The 12,875-nt window shown below is 43.3% G+C and overlaps 1 long non-coding RNA gene across 1 annotated transcript; it reads left to right on the top strand.

The window, feature by feature from the left end:
- Nucleotides 1-1,433: 1,433 nt before the first annotated feature.
- On the top strand, nt 1,434-11,750 carry LOC124280379. Its single transcript, XR_006899668.1, has 2 exons — nt 1,434-1,493; nt 11,580-11,750. It is a non-coding gene; the product is annotated as an uncharacterized LOC124280379 (long non-coding RNA).
- The last annotated feature ends 1,125 nt before the right edge of the window (nt 11,751-12,875 follow it).

The raw sequence follows: 12,875 nt of genomic DNA, 5'->3' as shown, positions 1-12,875 counted from the left end.
CAATAAATGGATCCTCCTTTACAGAACCTGGAATCTGCTTAACACGAGGAATGGCGCAGACTACCCCTCCAGAGCATCAGGAAGCTGACAGGGGTATGAGGATGAGAGTGCTGGCTGTCATACACTCACGTGGAAGTTACACTCGGTATTGACCTTCAATAGTGTAAGACACTCAAAATGACATTTTGAATGTTCACATTCATTAAAGAAATTCAGCATTAAACATTCCAGGGCCATACTTGTACAGACATGGTTTTGTATGAAAATCAGTGTGTGTGTTTTTTGTTGTTTGTTTTTTTGTTTTGGTTTGGGTTTTTTTGTTTGTTGTTGTTTTGGGGGTTTTTTTGGGGGGGGGTCTTTAAAAGATGAGCAATGTAATGTTATTGTCACATTATTTAAAGTTTTAGTACTCGTATGTGAAAAACGTATCTGAATACAACTGTAATTTATCCTAAGAAAGCAGATTATTGTAAGAATTTGTTGATATTCATTATATGTGATTAGTGTGACTTGCAATCTATATGATAAGAAGGTTTTAACTGGATGGTCATTTTGAATGTTATGGAACACCACACACCCGACTGGCGCTTTTCGGTTTCTAACAATCTCATTGAATTCAGATCTTATTTTATAGGGCTTGGTATAGCTCCAGCGAGCTCTAAGACTACAATGAAATTGTGTTTCTTACCACCCCTCCACTCTTAATATCTATTTCTAAGATCCTTAGTTCTTAAGCACTGTTAAGTGACAACTGTTTGCACCCAAAGATCACTCATGCTCCAGATTTCAACGTCTTGCAACTTCACTCATTCTTCAAACTACGTCTACCCTCTGAACATCCGGACCGCTTCCGTGGTGTAGTGGTTAGAGCGTCCGCCCGGAGAGCGGAAGGTCGCGGGTTCGATCCCCGACCGCGTCATACCAAAAGACGTTAAAATATGGTACTTGTTGGTCCCTGCCTGGCGCTCGTCATTCATGGGTACAACAAGGACTGGTCGACGCGGAGTCAGTATAATGTGTCTGAGTGGGGTATTCATGCTTCACTGCGGCATAGTATCTGAGTGGGCTAGCACTATAAAACCAGCTTCAGTCTGGGCTAGTACAAGCAGCCGCACATACACATACACATACACATACACACGCATGCACGTCGTCATATGAGCGAAATATTCTCAAGCACGACGTAAAACCCACTTTCACCTCACCTCTGAACATCCGGGTTAGAATTGGTCTTCAGCAAACCATGCTTGTCTGAGAGGCAACTGACGGGATTGAGTGGTCAGGTTTAGTTGGTGCTTGTAAATATCCAAGATGTCTTGTCCAGACTCGACTATATACGGACTGACGGTATATATACGGCGGGAAAAATGCTGAGTGCAGTAACAGGCAAACACAAACATATTTCCAAGAGAATCATATGTGACTTCATAACATCTGGTCAGAATATTCCTGCTGCAAATCACAGGAAACTGGAAAGTGTTAAAGAGGGACAGGTATTTTATGGATTTATGAGTTGGAAAAAAAACAAATCAATCTGAATTGTCCCTTCAGACCTTATCTGGTCTAATAAGCTTACTGCTATGTCCTTTGTAGACCGCAACGTTCCAGAAGTGTTCGTCGGATTGTACACATGAACACCTGTATTGAACCTCAAACGTGACCAAGATTTGTTTTATTGGTTCTGCTGCAGATTATAATCGCATCACGTGTGTCACATTGTATACACGTTTCGTAGCATCTCATTAGTCATCACGTTGTCACAATGGCTGTACAGGCCAGACTGACACCACAGGTTTTGTTCAGCCTCTGGCAAGATTTATGATGACAGTGCGTATGCTTGCACAAGTATTTCCATATTCATGGAAGGTGAGCTGCATCACCTTTGGGTTGTCTGTACGAAATGGCCAGTCAGGTTTTATGATGATAGATTATTGCGTTATATTCAGCAGCTGCTGCACAATGTTGGTGTGACCTCACGGGATACATTGTAAAGTTCAAAGGCGCGCGCACAAACATGCATGCATGCATTTATCGTCGAAATTAACGTCGGTCGCCAGGCCCGAAGCCGACTGAAAACCACTCGGGCCCTCAGCTCTTGTTTACCGAAGGTCCTTATGGCCGACAGCTTTTTCATCCCCAATAACTAAGTGTATTATTTCCATGTTAAAGTATAGGGCCTACACATTCTGATCAGGGCCTCCTTTCACCAAGCAGTAAGGTGATCGTAAGTCGCTAATGTAACTTTAGTGCAATGTTAAAGAATGGGAGTTAAGGTTAACCTTAGTAAAAGTTGCTTCGTGAAGGGAGCCCCTGAACTTTATATGGTTCTAGGTCCTTTGGGCCTGCAGCTTTTCAGGGTTAAAGGCAAACACTCCATGCATGCAATAATATTGGACGTGAATTTGTACTGATGTCGGGAATCGATCCTGGTTTGAACATATCTTCAGCAACCAGGTAAGAGGCGACTAGCGGGATGGGGTGGTCGGGCTTGGTGGATTGAATGATTCATGACGTCGTATATTCCATTTGCGTAGACAGATGTTCATGTTGTCAATCGCTGCATTTTCTGGTTCAGACTCGAGTATTTACCGACCGCCATCATACAGCTGGGATAGTGCTTGAGTACAGCATTGAAGAACAAACAAAGCAACTAAGTTAACCGTTTATAGATCTTTTCTTTTGCCTGAAGACCCGTGAAGATCCAGGGTAGAATAGGTCTTCAGCAACCCATGCTTGCCACAAAAGGCGACTATGCTTGTCTTAAGAGGCGACTAACGGGATCGGGTGGTCAGGCTCGCTGACTTGGGTGACACATGTCATCGGTTCCCAATTGCGCAGATCGATGCTCATGGTGTTGATCATTGGATTGTCTGGTGCAGACTCGATTATTTACAGACCGCCGCCATATAGCTGGAATATTGCTGAGTGCGGCGTAAAACTAAACTCACTCACTCACTCTTTTGCCTGAAAGTTTTGGCAAAAATCTTCATGTTGCTTTTATGGATATAGAGTGTAGTGATTGGAGTTTAGTTTTACGCCTCACTCAGCAATATTCCAGGTATATGGTGGCGGTCTGTATATAATGGAGTCTGGACCAGACAATCCAGTGATCAACGGCATGAGCATCGATCCATGCAATTGGGATACGAAGACGTGTCAACTAAGTCAGCGAGCCTGACCACCCGATCCCGTTAGTCGCCTCCTACGACAAGCATGGGTTACTGAAGATCAATTCTAACCCAGAACCTCGCAGGTCTTTATGGTTGGAACCAGTGGATGACCCAGACAGACATCTCACACATTAGTAAAGGGAAAACGTCCGAAAGGACCCGTTACTGTAGTGATTCGCGATTCGATCATTAAATCATTATAACATTGGAAAGGTTGTATTTAAACTTGCGTTCAGGGCGCTTAAAATGTACAACGTGACGTCACCAACACATCAAGAAGCTCATTTGAAGACTGACTGTTAGTTTCAGCAGTCCGAAAGGACAGGCATATATTTACACATTAAAAAGTATCGCAACATGCAGCTGTCACCTTTATCCCCATAACAACCATTTATATTCCTATAATTATCGTTGTATGCATGGCTAATTTGACTCTTTAGGTGCAACATACATCGATCATATAGGCGAGCATCATTTGCAATATAGGGGCGGTGGGGTAGCCTAATGGTTAAAGCGTTGGCTCGTCACGCCGATGACCCGGGTTCGAATCCCCACATGGGCACAATGTGTGAAGCCCATTTCTGGTGTCCCCCGCCGTGATATTGCTGGAATATTGCTAAATGCGGCGTAAAAACCGAACTCAGTCATTTGCAATATACGTGTACCCGCAAATATCAAGTTTTAGTACAGCTCGATAACTTGGAAAATCAATAATTGATTTCGCCGATGATAAGCAAACACGTGGCCTCCTTAACTGAGAACTGCTCAAAGACAGCAAGTCATTGATATTCGGAATGCTGGTATGTCGCAACAGCTGTGACTTTTAACCTCAATAATAGCCATTTATATTCATGTCATACTTATCGTTGTATGGCTAATTTGACTCTTTAGGTGCACCATTCATTGCGTTTAGATATACATGTGCTTCGATCACAGGCGAGCAATACGTGTACCCATCAATAAGCAAATATCAAGTGTCAGTACAGCTCGATAACTTGGAAAATCAATAATTGATTTCATTGATGATAAGCAAACATGAGGCCTCCTCAACTGACAACTGCTCAAAGATTTTTAATGCTGGCATGTCACTGAGGGCTGTTGCAAGAGATGTCGGTTGTCAACTGTATCGACTATCAACCGATTGCTCGGAAAACATCAGCGAAGTAAAAGAAACACAAGACTTCATCCATCCATGTCATGTGTTAAAGACAAAGTCGCTTCCACGTTGTCGTTTGTCCAGCAGAACGGTCCGACATCGTCAAAAATTGGCGGCTTTGCTTATCGTAAGACTCAACTATGAGTTGGATGATGAACGTTAAAAGAGGTCACATGTTAACTGGTCTGGTTCAACCGCCTCCGTGGTGTAGTGGTTAGAGCGCCCGCCAGGAGAGTGGAAGGTCGCGGGTTCGATCCCCGGCCGCGTCATACCAAAAAACCTTAAAATATGGCACTTGTTGTTCCCTGCCCGGCGCTTAGCATTAAAGGGTTACAACAAGGACGGGTCGGCTCAGAGTCAGTATTATGTGTCTGAATGGGGTATTCATGCTTCACTGCGGCATGGTATCTCAGTGAGCTGGCACTATAAACCAGCTAAAGTCTGGGCTAGTACAAGCAGCCACACATACACACGCATGCACGTCTTCATATGAGCGAAATATTCTTAAGTACGACGTTAAACCCCATTTCACCTCACCCAGCCTGGTGCTTCTTTTCAAGGGACTAAAACAAGGCTGGTGGGTTTGTGGGTTTGTTGTCTCTATACTGACTGACTGAATTTGGTTTTGCGCCGCTTTAAGCAATATTCCAGCGACATCACGGCGGGGGACACCAGAAATTGTACCCATGTGGGGATTCGAACCAGGGTCTTCGGCGTGCTGAGCCAACGCTTAAACCACTAGGCTACCCCACCGCCCTTGTTGTCTCTATACTGTGAGTGGAGTGGAGTATGACTGTTAACCTTGGACTTAGTATCTCAGTGACATAAAACCGCCATGAGTCAGTGTTATAGGTATTACACCGATAAACAGATGCGCGCGCGTGTGCACACACACGTGCTTCTGCGTTCATATAAAAGAGATCCCATTTCACCTTATATCACCTAACGGCCTCGTCGGGCCATATCCTACCCAGATTCGGAAGTTCCAAGCTTACGATACACTCTAAAATTAACATATTTTACAGAAAAAAAGGTAATTAAAATATGTTCATAGAATATTCTAAAAGGAGACCAGAGACTTTCTTCATTTTCAGAAACTGTGGTAATCTCGACTCGCCACATATTCTACAGAAGCATGACCTGTATTGGGTATATTGTTTCATGGTTTGGGTGAGAAACTACAGATGTTCTTCAACGTCTTCAAGTCCTAGACGATCTAGACGGGAGATTATGTTGTTAACGTTGTCAGTTTGGTCAGCCATATTCTGGCATCATAACTAAGATATAGGTGGCCATGCAGTAGTCTGACGGTGGGGTAGCCTAGTGGTTAAAGCGTTCGCTCGTCACGCCAAAGTGAGTGAGTGAGTGGGTTTGTTTTACGCCGCTATATGGCGGCGGTCTGTAAATAATCGAGTCCGGACCAGACAATCCAGTGATCAACAGCATGAGCATCGATCTGCGCAATTGGGAACCGATGCGTCACGCCAAAGGCCCGGGTTCGATTCCCCACATGGGTACAATGTGTGAAGCCCATTTCTGGTGTCCCCGGCCGTGAAATTGCTGGAATGTTGATAAAAGCGGCGTAAAACCATACTCATTTCACTCACTCAATGTCACTGGACGTTACAATGCCATATGACAGTCACAGACATCTACGAGCAATGTGCATCATGTCAGCTTCGTCAGCAAAATCAGTTTCAGACTGCGGCGTTGAGTCTGAATTGCAGTATGCCTGGCTTGCGTCCCATCTGAGCACGAACCGTGGGGAATCGATTACGCGACCACAGCGTCCAGTTGTATATTTATGTCCACTTATGCTGCCACGTCATCGATTGGACGCATAGCAAGGCCAAGACGACACGACGTTCGTGCAGCTAGGTTACGATTCGCTAACACATGCAATGATGCCAGGTCAGATTGAACAATGGTTGTCCGATTACCATATTTCGCTGATAACCCAATAATAATCTACAATCTATATATAGTCTCCCTGCCCCAACACATCCACGACAAGTAAATGTCATTTTCTGTCGTGACAAAACCAGTACACGTGCGAAATAGCCACTGGCCCGCTAGCCCGTGGCTAGTAAAAATCCAGTCGGGCCAGTAAATCTCCACAGAATAGCTAGCTCGACTGGCTTGCAAAATTTGGAAACTATTTCGTACACTGGACAGAGCCCGCCCCACCCCTCCATCTACCCCGACACTTCAACATAGACACCTAACATTAATACTTATATTCCTTAACAAATGTGAATTTTTAAAGGCCTTTGGGTTTAACTTCACCTCTTCCTCCTGAAATGAAGTTACAAATGGCCCATGTGAACTCACATTCACATTCAAGAGGGAAATATATTGAGATTCCGGGCACCAACTAAAGCCCCTCTGAAGCCAACGAACCGCCTCCGTGGTGTAGTGGTTAGAGCGTCCGCCCGGAGAGCGGAAGGTCGCGGGTTCGATCCCCGACCGCGTCATACCAAAAGACGTTAAAATATGGTACTTGTTGGTCCCTGCCTGGCGCTCGGCATTAATGGGTACAACAAGGACTGGTCGGCTCGGAGTCAGTATAATGTGTCTGAGTGGGGTATATTCATGCTTCACTGCGGCATGGTATCTCAGTGGGCTAGCACTATAAAACCAGCTTAAGTCTGGGCTAGTACAAGCAGCCGCACATACACATACACACGCATGCACGTCGTCATATGAGCGAAATATTCTCAAGCACGACGTAAAACCCAATTTCACCTCACCTCACCTGAAGCCAACGCATATAAAAAGTCACTGAAAACCATGTACTCAGACCTATCGAGTGGTCAAAATATGCATGTCATATGAACCCAGTTTGGCGTGAGATTTGTCATTTTTGTCGTGCGAGCGTGACATGAGTAATAAATGCGTGAGTCTCAAGCCAAAGGCGTGACAGTTGGCAGGTACACACGCATGGAACCAGGCCAAGCCTCTGTCGCGATGAGCGAAAGGGGAGATAATTTACCTTTGCATATCACCGATAAGCGTCACTGAAGCAAGCTGGGGCCCATCTCGCATATTCTCAAGTTAGCGGGCGCAAAGGGAGCCGGTAACCAGCTTAGATAACATGGCGGATCCCGAAGGTGTGAGTTTACGGGCTCTGTCGAAATAGTAGCGTTGTTCAAAACCAGAGGAGCTATTTTGGTGACGTTTATGTATGCATTGACCTACATAAGATTTCCGCCCCTACCTCCTCTTTTAATGATGAGGAAAAAGATATCTATAGATTCAGGTGATATGATTTGACAAGAAGCCATAACATAAGGGTGAGGGTTTTAGGGTTAGTCTAACCTCTAGGACCTTTTTAACATATGTTATATTTGGGATTACACTTTCTTAGTAAAGTACAAATTCTAGTACTTTTTGAGTTGAGCCCCATCCACTAGTGGAAGTCGTGGTAGCTGAGCGTGTTAGGCGGCTGACTTCGTGTGCTGGCGATTAGGTGCCTGACTCTGAGGGTGTGAGTTCGAATCCCGGATGGGGCTCAACTCAAAAAGTACTAGAATTTGTACTTTACTAAGAAAGTGTAATCCCAAATATAACATATGTTACATTTGACCACTTTCTACAGTCCCTTTGAGTCAGAAACGGACCGATGAATTGCAAATTTTATCATTGTACAAAATTGCCACATAAATATAAATAGTACACGTTTATCATTTACTAACACCCTACAGCTTTCTTATATTTGAAAATTTTCCGGACTCCACCAAAAAAAGTTCTTTAAGAAACTATCATTAACATTTGGACACAGTTCACTATTTGTTGCGAGGGAGGAGTGCAGAGAAAGGGACAGCCAGGTGTATAGAGAAGCACGTGCACAAGTGCCCACCAAGTTATTGATTCATTAGCCTGTGCTGTGCCGTCTCCATCCTTTCTCGCACACCTGGCTGTCCCTTTCTCTGCACTCCTCCCTCATAACAAACTGTGCCAAAATTTTAATGATAGTTTCTTAAAGAACTTTTTTGGTGGAGTCCGGAAAACATCCTAAAACAATAACAGGAAGTGACGTATTGTGCAATTTTACCCAACAAACGTCATGGCACGTTTTAAGGCATCAAAATATTATTATGTTGCGTTATTATTATGTTTTGGTTAAAAACAAATAATGATATTACTAATCTAAATGACATTCCTAAATAAGTTTTAATATTTTAAACTATTTAGATTTGTTACTTCTCTTAAGTAAATGTTTAACAGTGTCATTTGCTTGTACCACATGCCCAATAGTTAAAAAATAGCAAGACCGCAATACGATGGAGTTCTTTCCCTTGGTAAGGATTAACCGGCTTCGTTCGTCTAATTGCTCTCTCACCGAAAAACTTCCGGATATATCAAGTACCGCGATCCAGTAAGATGCTAAATCACTGCAAGAGGATAATAGTCTTTGATTTTAATAAAATTTTGGCCCTGTCACCATAGTAACCACCAGAGTGATCATGTGAATGTTTGGTGCCTCCACTCCTAATTTTTGTAACCTTGGGTTTACAGGTGAAGGGGGGTGGTGGGGTAGCCTATTGGTTAAAATGTTCACTCGTCACACCAAGACCTGGGATTCGATTTCCCACATGGGTACAATGTGTGAAGCCTATTTCTGGTGCCCCCCACCGTGATACTGCTGGAATATTGCTAAAAGCGGCATAAAACTTAACTCTCTCACTCATCCGCTCTCTACAGCTGAAGATGGAGTGTAGCTTGCAAGAAAATGGGGTCCACTCTTATGAATAAATAGTCTTTGATTTTAATCAGATGTTGGCCCTGTCAGTGTCACCATAGCAACACCATGTATCAGTCAAGGTTGTCAACTGCTTTCAGTGTTTTCATATTTTCCTCATGTGTATTTGTGTGCAAGCAAGGATATATTGGATGATGATGTTTTATTGTGCCTATTTTGTCAAATATGCCACTTATTTGGAGCTTTTCCTGTATGTTTACTGTAAGACGACATCGTAATTGGTATCAGGTGTTCACAACATTTGACCTGTCTGTGAACTGTAGCTCATGCTGTCCACCATCCGAGTGCCTGTTCCAGATCTGATTATTTACAGGCTGCCAGATATGGCTGGAATATTTTCAGACTGTGACATTAAATGACTTTCGCTCTTGTTTGTCAGATCCACAGTCACTGAAATAGAGGTTGGTGCGGCAAGATTGACTCATCATGTCTTTGCTTCCCAGAATCTACACTGTGACACCAAAGATGCAAAGTGAGGAGCAACACAAGCGATCTTTTCACATGGACAGGGGGAAAATTGTCTGCAATGGTTGCGGAGGACACTTTCCAAATCTGATTTTGTTTGAAAACCACACTCATGAAGAAGACCAGAAAGCCATGAATATGCCATTACCTAAAAGTGGTCCAAAATCAGACCATAAGACTTTAAACCCGATGAGACAGAGACAAAATTCCAAAACTGAGAAGGGATTATTGTTCACAGATTTGGACGATGACAAAAAGATGAAAGCTTTCCACTCCCTGCCTGGGTTACAAAACTGTGTTGTGGAGACTTCGGGTAAATTTAGGTGTGACAAGTGTAATAGAACATACGAGAACCCCTACCTTCTGTTCACTCACATACTGAGTCACAGGGGTGTTCTTAAGACCCAGGTCATCGATTCCACAGCAGGAGATGCTGCAAGTGCGAATTCTAAGTTCATGTTCTACAGTGTACCCGGGTTGAATGAATGTAAAATGGTCAATGGCAAGTATCAGTGTGATATCTGCCCAGCAATATGTGACAACCCTTATCTGCTTTTCACACATAAAATGTCGCATGATACTGAGGTGAAAGAAAAGCAGAACAGTAACATGAACGAGAAACTAAAAAGTCATGTATTTGGACATGTATTTGGACAGAATTTCCTGCACAGTTGTAAGATACTGAATGGAAAATATTATTGTGATGAATGCCCTAAACACTACTCCAACCCTTACCTGTTGTTGAATCACAAGCTTTATCATGAGAAGTGCATGTATGTGACTAAGACTTGTGATGCACAGGTAGGCACAACAGATGAGGAGGAAGAAGACAGTATGTGCTTTGAGTGCAACTTATGTCAGGTCAAATTTGACAATGTGGACGGGCTTGCAGATCACATTGAAGCCCATGCAGCTGATACACAAACTGGTACAAGTTGTCCCTTCTCAGACAGTGCTCTTGCTGATGTCAGCAGGGCTTCGACATCTGCCTGCAGCACAGAAATAGCTGATGATACCATTGCTGTGAAAGGTAAACAGGAACCAATCACAGACTATGAGGATGAGCCAAACATCATGGAACCTCATCGTGAATCATCTGGATTTGACCCAAGTATTAGCATCAAACAAGAACCAGAACCTTCGGATCTTCCTCAGCATTCCACAGAAAACAGGGTGCAGACTCATATGGATGTGCCGTTGGCGGCTAAGCTGTTTCTCAAGAGAACTGTTTTTGGCCCAGTTGTTAGACTTAAAAGAATTAAGTTGGAACCAAATGAAGTTTATGTTGTAAAATAATAAATTGGAGATCTATTTTTATTGGTATTCCATTGTGATAAATAAATGAAATATCCAACAAGATTGAGCTTGCTCAAATTATTAGAGTCCAGTCATAGTTAACACCATGATGATAAATGAGTCATACTCAGTTAAGATTTTCGGGGGTGGAGTGGTAGCCAAGTGGTTAAAAGCGTTTGATCATCACCCTGAAGACCCAGGTTCGATTCCCCACATGGGTGCAATGTGTGAAGCCCATTTGTGGTGTCCCTCACCGTGATATTGCTGGAATATTGCTAAAGGCAGCGTAAAACCCAACTCACTCACTCTGATCATCGGGGTTAGAATTTGTCTTCAGCAACCTATGCTTGTCTGAGAGGCTTGATTGAGTTGTCAGGCTTAGTTGATGTTTGTAAATGTCTAAGATGTCCTGTCCAGACTCGATTATTTACGGATTGACGTCATAAGGAGGAAATATTTCTGGATTCATAATATCAGGAGGAATATTCCTGCTGCAAATCATAGGAAACTGGAAAGAGTTGAAGAAGGACAGGTATTTTTATGGATTTATGAGTTGAAAAAGAGAGAATCAATCTGAATCGTCCATCCACACCTTATCAGTTATCTAGTCTAAGTAGCTTACTGCTATGCCAATTGTAGGCAGCAATGTTCAAGAAATATTCGATGGATTGTACACATCAACACCTGTATTAAACCTAAAACGTGACCAAGATTTGTTAAAGAGGGACAGGTAGTTTATGGATTTATGAGTTGGAAAAAGAAAAAATCATTCTGAATTGTCCCTTCAGACCTTATCTAGTCAAATAAGCTTACTGCTATGTCCTTTGTAGACCGCAACGTTCCAGAAGTGTTCGACGGATTGTACACATGAACACCTGTATTGAACCTCAAACGTGACCAAGATTTGTTTTTATTGGTTCTGCTGCAGATTATAATCGCATCACGTGTGTCACATTGTATACACATTTCGTAGCATCTCATTAATCATCACGTTGTCACAATGGTTGTACAGGCCAGACTGACACCACAGGTTTTGTTCACCCTCTGGCAAGATTTATGATGATCATAATGGCTGTACAGGCCAGACTGACACCACAGGTTTTGTTCAGCCTCTGGCAAGATTTATGATGATCATAATGGCTGTACAGGCCAGACTGACACCACAGGTTTTGTTCAGCCTCTGGCAAGATTTATGATGACAGTGTGTATGTTTGCACAAGTATTTCCATATTCATGGAAGGTGAGCTGCGTCACCTTTGGGTTGTCTGTACGAGATGGCCAGTCAGGTTTTATGATGATAGATTATTGCGTTATAGTCAGCAGCTGCTGCACAATGTTGGTGTGACCTGGCGGGATCCAACTAAAAGTTACAAAGGCGTGCACACGTGCTTCAATAATATTGAACGTGAATATAGCCCAATTTTACTTCGCCCATACCCAAGGTTTGTTCGTTGTTTAACCCTGCACTCAGCTATATGTCGGCCCCATACCAAGGGCATTGAGACTTCAAGTGAGTGAGGATCGGCGGGGTAGCCTAGTACTTGAGTGCTCGTCACGTCGGATCCAGGTTCGATTCCCCACACGGGTACAATGTGTGAAGCCATTTTCTGGTGTCCCCCGCCGTGATATTGCTGGAATTGTTCTAAAAGCAGCGTAAACCAAAACTCACTCAATTGCTAAAAGCGGAATAAAACGAAAGTCACTCACTCAAGTTTAGTTGTTAGTGGTTAAAGCATTCGCTCGTCACGCGGAAGACCCGGTTTCGATTCCCCACATGGGGAATTAATGGTGTCCTCCGCCGTGATATTGCTGGAATATTGCTAAAAGCAGCGTAAAACCAAAACTCACTCACTCACCCAGACATGTTCTCGTTGTGATAGAGAAAATACCTTAAGGTAAAGATATCTTAACACACAACTGAACCAGGCACTATGCCATAATATGCCACTCAAAGAAGTTGCAGACATAATGTGTCAGAAGATGAGGAGATCGGGTGTTAACTGTGTGGAACAGATCGAAAAACGAC

This window comes from Haliotis rubra, unplaced genomic scaffold (assembly GCF_003918875.1).
Source record: "Haliotis rubra isolate DU_JTF1 unplaced genomic scaffold, ASM391887v1 Scf266, whole genome shotgun sequence".
Classification (NCBI taxonomy): domain Eukaryota; kingdom Metazoa; phylum Mollusca; class Gastropoda; order Lepetellida; family Haliotidae; genus Haliotis; species Haliotis rubra.
The sequence above is the reverse complement of the archived record's forward strand: the minus strand, read 5'-3'. Positions and strand labels throughout refer to the sequence as shown.